Here is a 9,774-nt window from a genome sequence, read left to right on the forward strand (position 1 = left end):
TACCATCAACATTATCATTAGACAACTGATGGAACACGAGACATACACAATGGAATAAGGATTTAATTACACTCTAATTGCTTCTAACTCCAAGGAAAATAGCATGCAAATTTAGGGAAAAACTGTAAATTAAAAGAGATATAATATAACTTTTATAGCTCCCGTAACGCTTCTATCTTCGCCCGAACACGAACCCGACAACCACTAGAGTTGACCTACTATACTCTGGACTCAGAACCGGGTTGTGGGACCTGATGGATGAAGAAATCGAGAGAGAGAAAGAGATGGAAATAGGAGATGGATTGATTTTGGGTTGGGTTTTTTTTTTCAGCCCAATTTTGAAAATTAAATTTGGCAAAAATAGAAAAAGTTTTTTTTTATCCAAATTGAAAGCCCAAATTTATAAAAAAAAAAACCATGCAAAATTGCATGAAACAAATTCATAAAAACCCAACACCTCAAAATCCATTATTTAAGTGGGTTTGATGTCTCTACTATAAGCTAACACCTAGCTCACTATCTTGTTAGTGGAATTATCCAACAAAAGTTTAAATTTTCCCACTAACTTTAGTCAAAGGGCAAAATGGTCATTTTGTCAAAGTCAAATTATGACCGAAAGTCAACATTTTGACTTTTTATGATTTTTTCCGTGTTGACTAATTGTGACCTCCCGAGCATGAATCCGTATTCATTTTCTCGAAATTCAAATCACATTTGAATATAAGGCCGGTCAAAATTTAACTTTTCAAAGTCAAAAGTCAATTCTTTGACTTTTTACATCTTTGACCATTTCCATTATTTTCGAGTTTCCGAATATGAATGTATTCATATTCTTGATATTTAAATCACATTTAATCATTAAAGCTGTATCTCTAAACTGAAAACCGACCATTATATCATATATACTTGTCGGTTTCTCTCTCTTTACCTAATTCGAACAATTCGAATCATTCTATCATACTGTTCTAAGTTTATTCTATATGAGCTAGTAGGAAAACCTAATGGACCTATAGACATGGGCCCCAATGATCCGAGATTAGCTGGCTAAAACTCTTTTAGACGGAGCTAATCAATATTCGTTAACTAACAGGTCATTCCACTATAGTCCCGTAGTTGTACTCCCCTCACTATAGATATATTTGTGGCCATATGATATAACCATGACTAGTAAGCTAATCCTTCACAGGTTGTTCATAATCTTGGCTGGGTCATAAAAATCGTTTTACCCCCAAGACTACATCTTGTTCTTTAAGTTCCATTGATCCTCTAATAACAATTGGTTTAAGGTCCAACCTATAAACCGAATCCCTATCGGGCCAAGGAGAGGGTGGGGTCCCTTGTTCAAGACTTGGATTCAGTACTAAAGGGAACAACCTATCTACTATTCCTATAACAGGTAGGAGTGAATTCCGTCTTGCACCCTATGTTCCTAGCTATCCACCTGATCTTACCCCTGAAATGGAAGGCTTATTGGGCCAGCGATAATGAGCTGCCCTCACCTATGCAGATCTAAGGATAATTTCGAGTGAACAGGAGTTCATAGTTAGCTCAAGATTAAGATTAAGTTACCTAAGTCATCAATTAACGAAATAGTCAGTTTTATACATAAAACGGCGTTTAGAACATAAAAAGTGATTATTTCATAGTTCAATCTTATGTAAACTCTTTACATAGGATGCCTCCACTTTCATGTCTCCACATGAACAGTTTAGGATTATATCATTTGTACTAACTACAAAATGGGTCGCATCCATAGTGTCCCCAAAATAAGGCGCCCAACCTTATTCATATACTATAGACCATTTTGGCTATATATTTGAACTTGATTAACATTTATGGCACTACATAAAGTTCAAACTTAAACTTAATAGCCTCGGATCCTTAGTTTATTGGATTCATGAATATAGAATTTAATTTTACTAAAGATTTTCAATAACAACTTTATTGAACAAGAATATGATATTACAAACTACGAGTTTTAGGACATAAAATCCAACAAACTTCCACTTGGACTAAAACTTCTAATAGGATCAAACGATGCTGAATTTAACTGTGAGAAATTAATATTACATATGAGTACAATAAACATATGAATACAATAAACTAGGGCATTCACGCTTAACATAATCTCCCACTTATCCTAGTTTAGAAATACTGTAGACCTAAACTCTGTAGGTGACCCTAAAAAACTTTAACCGTGAGGGTTTTTGTAGAAGGATCAGCAATGTTTTGCTCAGAAGGTATCTGGGTCACTACAACGTCACCATGGTGTACGATTTACCGGTAGGTGGTACTTGCGTTTGATGTGCTTTTCCCGCTTATGGCTTCAAGGTTCTTTTGAATTTGCAACTGCACCGCTGTTGTCACAATACAAGGTGATGGGTAGATGCATATTTGGAACAACTTCCAAATCTTTCAAGAATTTCCTTAACCATACTGCTTCCTTTGCTGCTTCACATGCAGTTGTGTATTCAGCTTCCATTGTGGAGTCTGCGATACAATTTTGCTTCACACTCCTCCACACTACTGCTCCTCCATTTAGAATGAGCACTGATCCCAATGTAGATTTTCTTGCATCTCTATCGGTTTGAAAATCAGAGTCAGTGTATACAGTAAGGATCAAATCCTTAGTACTATACACAAGCATGTAGTTCCTCGTTTTCCTAAGATACTTGAGGATATTTTTAACGGCAGTCCAATGATCATATCCAGGATTGGACTGATACCTACTGACTATCCCTACCGTGTAGCATATGTCAGGTCTAGTACATAATATTGCATACATCAGGCTCCCTACTGCGGAAGCATAAGGAATTCGTCTCATATCCTCAACCTCTTGAGATGTCTTAGGACATTGATCCTTTGACAAATGAATTCTATATTGTAAGGTAACAAACCTCTTTTGGAATTCTGCATCTTATACCTAGACAACATTTTGTCTATAAAAGTTGCTTGAGACATGGTTAGTGTTCTGTTCTTACAGTTCCGAATAATCTGAATCCCGAGAACATACTGCGTATTTCCTAAATCTTTCATTTGGAACTTCATTGCTAGCCATTTCTTGATGTCAGTTAGGTAACCTATTTCATTCCCAATGAGTAGAATATCGTCAACATATAAAACTAAAAACGCTATAGTAAAATTGACGATCTTCTTGTAAACACAAGGCTCGTCAACATTCTATTCAAAGCCATAAGATTTGATCGTAGTATCAAATCTTATATTCCAAGATCTAGAAGCTTGTTTCAACCCATAAATGGATTTTTGAAGCTTACAAACCTTTTGTTCTTGACCCTGTGCAATAAACCCCTCTGATTGAGCCATATAGATACTCTCCTCAAGATTGCCATTTAGAAATGCTGTCTTGACATCCATTTACCAAATTTCATAGTCATAAAAGGTGAAAATGGATAAGAGTATTCTAATCGACTTAAGCATGTCAACGGGATAGAAAATTTCTTCATAGTCCACTCTCTCTCCTTGGGTATAACCCTTTTCCACAAGTCGAGCCTTAAAATTCTGTTCTTTACCGGCTTGGTCTCGTTTCTTGTAGATCCACTTACAACCAATTGGTTTTACATCATTTGGTTGATTTACAAGTTCCCAGATAGAATTGAAGTACATAGACTCCATTTCGAGGTCCATGGCTTTGACCCACTGATCACGATCCACATCTTTTATCGCCTGTTTTTAGGTCGATGGATCCTCTATGCCGTCATCAGGTATGACGACTTGTGTTTCTGTTAAAACCAAGTAACGGTCAGGCTGATAAACAACCCTCCCACTACGTCGAGGCATTCTCAACTCTTGAGAAGGATGTGACCGACCAGATGTACTAGTTTTATCTACTACTTTAGTAGATGAACTAGTTCTATCTGTAGCATCTTTGGAAATTTCATTCAATACTAGTCTACTGCGAGGTTGATGACTTCTTATGTGATCTTCTTCTAAGAATGTGGCATTTGTCGATACAAATACCTTATTCTCTTGAGGATCGTAAAATAGACCATCTTTTGTTTCTTTTAGATAACTTACAAATAGGCATAGTTTTGAACGACATTCTAATTTTTTAGAATTTTGAACCAACACGTATGCCGGGCATCCCCAAATCCTAAAATGACGTAAACTGCCTTTACGCCCTTTCCATAGCTCATAAGATGTTGCTGAAACACTTTTAGAGGGAACATTATTCAAAATATAGACAGCAGTTTCTAATGCATGTCCCCAAAAGGAATCAGGTAACTTAGCAAAGCTCATCATTGAGCGAACCATGTCCAACAAGGTTCTATTTCTTCTTTCAGATACACCGTTCTGCTGAGGCATATTAGGTGCAGAGAGTTATGACTTAATTCCATGTTCTATCTTATAGTCCTGGAATCTTAAGTCCATATACTCCCCACCTCGATCTGATCGTAGTGTCTCAATTGTTTTACCTAACTGGTTCTCAATCTCAGCCTTATATTCTTTGAACTTTTCAAAAGAATCAGACTTGTGATGCATGAAGTAAATATGACCATAGCATGAATAATCATCAATAAAAATGATGAAATGTTCATACCCACCTCGAGCTTTAACAATCATCAGTCCACAGAGGTCCGAATGTACGAGTTCTAAGGGTATTATGGCTCTGAGACCTTTTCCAGTAAAAAATCTCTTAGTTATTTTTCCTTCAAGACAAGACTCACATGGAGGTAAAGAATTGTCTTCTAACTGATTTAGGAGTCCATTCTTAACCAATCTCTCAATCCTTTTGAGATTTATGTGGCCAAGTCTTAAGTGTCATAGATAGGCATTAGAAGAAACTTTTTTGTCTTTTATTATGAGTTTCGGCTGTTCTAAACATCTCAGTATTTAAGACAAATTTTGCTTTAGTTGGTCTTAACTTATATAAGTTGTTTTCAAGTATAGCAGAATAAATTTGAATACCTTTTCTGAAAATGAACGCTTCATTAACTTCAAAATATATTTTATACATTTGTTCCAATATACATGTGATAGATATTAAATTCCGTCTCATTTTAGGAGCATACAAAACATGTTTAAGTATGATATATCTATCGTTGAAAAACAACTTCAAGTCTTCCACTACTTCGGCCGAGACAACCTCTCCTATTCCAACCTTGAGGGTGGTCTCACCTTCTTCAAGCTTTTTTCAGGAACTAGTTTCTTGAAAAAAGAAGTAAATATGATTAGTGGTTCATGAATCCAATATCCAGGTTGAGGTATCATATTCCACTAAATATGTTTCAGCAACTAGTAAATCATATTTACCTTATGCTTCTTTCGAGGCAGGGGCCTATGGACATTTCTCGGTTAAGACAAATCTCAGGTCATCTATTACTAGTGTTGAATTTAGATTGTTTTTCTATGTTGAGTAGTTGTCGCCGTTCAATTTTTCAGAAGCTAATAGTTGAACTAAAGAGCTAGTCACGCTGAAAAGAAAAATATATCCTTTTTAGTAAAAAAAACATTAATCTTTTAAATCCAATCAAGTTTAGCAAAAAATAATGTACCCATCATTATTATATTTGCAACGATATTTCAACGGTTTAGAATAACCTTCACCGAGGGGTGATCGACTATTCCTCCGTTGAACCAAGACTATCTTAACTAGATACTATCACCAGAATAACTTTTATTCCTATAGTAACTTAGTTATCGCTACTTTGGTCAAGAATTTACTAGTACTTAGTAATTCTCGTAAGTGTGACCCTCTATTTCAGACCTCAAAGATCGAAATCATTATGCTCCCGAAGTTGGAAAGACAAGAATGAAAACGGACTTGAGAGACCCTATCAATTTCTAGAGTTTGCGGAGTTCCAAATCCTATAATACATCCCTCCGATTGGTAAGGTAGCTCCAGGGCAAACATGTAGGCGCATTATAGGAATCTCACGGTGTGACCTAATGGAAGAGACCGTAGGATGTGTTGACACACTTCCTTCTCCTACTTACTATGAACAACTTTTCCTATTCATCTTGGTATTGACTCATGCAAACACTCTCCGAATGGAGTCCGCTCCCAGGGCGACCCAAAGCCAAGCATGAATCTTACGGTGTGAACTATTAGGGACGCTAGAGCTAAAAGTACATTACTTCTCTCCAGCTGAAGTGTTCTAGACAGTTAGGGTGTAAAATACTTGGGGATACATTTCAGACTTAAACATATCCTAATTCTAGGTAATTCATCCAAGTATAACTTTTATACTGGATTTTTAACCTACGATGTCTAGGTGATAAACAAATTTTATTACCTCACACCGCTCACGCATGCTTATAAAACTGGTTTTACCTAACTCAGACGCTGGCTCGATCTCCAGGTAGTAGGTGTTCCATGAACCGTCAACTTAAAAACCTTAGACCTTTTTCATCTTATTTGACTTTTTGCCAAGATCTTGCCGGGTGAGTTTTCTTATAACTTCAGTTTTACAAGATATCGACCTATTTTCTATGAAAATTGGGATTGCTTGATGGTGGTTAACCCTAAGTGAGCATGCATCTTATCTGTATTATAGATTTTAGAAGTCTAGGTTGTTTTATAACAATTATAACCCTAGAGCATTCATCTATAACATGCTTCCTCTAAACAAACATGCCTTAATATAACATTTATATTAAAACTAAGCATGCATAGTTTATATTTTATAACACTTATAACATACAATAAATGCATGTCACATGCTTTTCTTATGGTGGTATTTTAAAACTATATGGCATACTATATGCACACATAATCAAACAACATTATACATCACATGCATAATAGGTAAACAACACTAAAGTGGATCGATTTTGGTATTAAAAATAAACAAATAACTAATTTATTACAGAAATCAGCAATCAGCTTCTCAGAACCGGCTTCAAACACTCTGAACCATCTGGAACCGCTCAGAAACCACTCGAACCGGCCTAAAAACACCAAAAACCAAGTTAAACCGGTCAAACCGGCTCAACTAGGTCAAATAGACCGGTCCAGACCATTTGGACCGGCTGGTCAACGCGCGCGGTACGATCAAAGGAAGTGCGGACGGGTAGTGGTCGAACGAAAAACACGGGTGGCAAACTGGGTCGGCACACAAAGCTGCTTCGAAGCGGGTTGGAACTCAGGCTAGCGGGTCGGGTCGTCAAGTCTGGTGGCTGAAACGAGTCTGGAATAAAAATTCCTTCAATTTTGATGTTGTCCTCTCTTCCGGAATCAAGTAATTACAACCTAATTTCAACTCTAATGACTCTAACAAATTTACATACCCTTTTTCACACATTAATGCTGATAAACATGTGAGCAATTACAAATTTCCACAAGAAATGTAAAGAAAAACAATGCCAATCATAATAAATCCACTTTAGTGCATATTTCATTCAACATTTGAATAGAAAAGAAAAAACTACCCACCAAAAGCAATTTCGCGTAATTAAAGCATGCTCTGATATCATATGATGAAACACGAGACATACGCAGCGGAATAGGGATCTAATTATACTCTAATTGCTTCTAACTCCAAGGAAAATAGCATGCAAATTTAGGGAAAAACTGTAAACTAAAAGGGATATAATACAACCTTTGTAGCACCCGAAATTCTTCTATCTCCGCCCGAATACGAATCGGACAACCACTAGAGTTGACCTACTATCCTCTGGACTCAGAACCGGGTAGTGGGACCTGATGGATGAAGAAACCGAGAGAGAGAAAAAGATGGAAATAGGAGACGGACTGGTTTTGGGTTGGATTTTTTTTCAGCCCAATTTTGAAAACTAAATTTGGCAAAAATAGCAAAAGTTTTTTTTATCCAAATTGAAAACCCAAATTTATAGAAAAAAAGCCATGCAAAATTGCATGAAACAAATTCATAAAAACCCAACACCTCAAAATCCACTATCTAAGTCGGCTTGATGTCTCCACTGTAAGCCAACACCTAGCCCATTATCTTGTTAGTGGAATTATCCAACAAAAGTTTGAATTTTCCCACTAACTTTAGTCAAAGGGCAAAATGGTCATTTTGTCAAATTCAAATTTTGACCAAGAATTCAACATTTTGACTTTTTATGATTTTATTCGTGTTGACTAATTTTAATCTCCCGAACATGAATTCGTATTCATTTTCTCGAAATTCAAATCACATTTGAATATAAGGTCGGTCAAAGTTTGACTTTTCAAAGTCAAAAGTCAATTCTTTGAATTTTTACATCTTTGACCATTTCCATTATTTCCGAGCTTCTGAATATGAACGTATTCATATTCTTGATATTTAAATCACATTTAATCATTAAAGCTGTATCTCTAAACTGAATTTCGTCTTGCACTCTATGTTCCCAGCTATCCACCTAATCTTACCCCTGAAATGGGAGGCTTATTGGGCCAGCGATAATGAGTTGCCCTCACCTATGCAGATCTAAGGATAATTCCAAGTGAACAGGAGTTCATAGTTAACTCAGGATTAAGATTAAGTTACCTAGGTCATCAATTAACGAAATAGTCAGTTTTATACATAAAACGGCGTTTAGAACGTAAAAAGTGACTATTTAATGGTCCAGTCTTATGTAAACTCTTTACATAGGATGCCCCCACTTTCATGTCTCCACATGAATGGTTTAGGATCACATCGTTTGTACTAACTACAAAATGGGCCGCATCCATAGTGTCCCCAAAATAAGGCGCCCAACCTTATTCATATACTATAGACCATTTTGGCTATATATTTGAACTTGATCCACATTTATGTCACTACATAAAGTTCAAACTTAAACTTAATAGCCTCAGATCCTTAGTTTATTGGATTCATGAATATAGAATTTGATTTTACTAAAGATTTTCAATAATAGCTTTATTGAACAAGAATATGATATTACAAACTACGAGTTTTAGGACATAAAATCCAACAACAACGACCACACTAATCCATCAGGATTGAATTCAATGAATTATGGTGATATAGAATTTGGCAGGACTTCAGTTGTTGGTAATGAGAGATCATCTAGACTAGATTATATGGATTGTGGTCATCCAGAGCAACATTGTGGTTCTTCAGTGGATGATAATGTGCAACCAGCAGGATTGAATGAAATGGATCGTGATCATAAAAATGTGTGTTGTTCTACAACAGCTTCAGTGGTTCCACCATCTTTGTCTTCAAGTCATAAGGGAGAGTTGATTATGCATGGTACCTCTTCATCTGGGACAGACGTTGAAGTTGGTCAACTATTTTTTTAGTAAAAAGGACTTGAAAGTGTGATTATCTATTTTGTCCATCAACAAAAATTTTGAATTTAGGGTCAGGAAGTCAACCAAATCTTTATTTAGTGTCAAATGTATTGGGGAGACTTGTAAGTGGAGCCTTCATGCACTGAAAATGAAAGGGTGTGATATATTCAAGATCACAAAGTATTCACATTGGCACACATGTTCCATCGGAATTCTAAATCACGACCATAGACAAGCAACTGTTATGGTTGCTGGTCAGTTGATTAAATATAAGTTTACAGGCATAGGATGTATTTATAAACCTCGTCATATCATTGAGGATATGAGGAGAGATTATTGCGTGAACATAAGTTACGATAAAGCGTGACGTGCAAGGGAAGTCGCATATGATCTCACTAGAGGTACTCCAGAATACTCATATGCCATACTACATGATTATGGGGAAGCATTAAAAATAGAGAATCCGGGTATAGTGTTTGGGATCGAACTTGAAGATGATGTGCATTTCAAGTATATGTTTATGGCATTAGGGCCTTATATTAGAGGTTTCGCAAGCTGTCAGCCTGTGATAATTG

This window comes from Benincasa hispida, chromosome 3 (assembly GCF_027475165.1).
Source record: "Benincasa hispida cultivar pf3 chromosome 3, pf3_genome.v1.1, whole genome shotgun sequence".
NCBI lineage: Eukaryota > Viridiplantae > Streptophyta > Magnoliopsida > Cucurbitales > Cucurbitaceae > Benincasa > Benincasa hispida.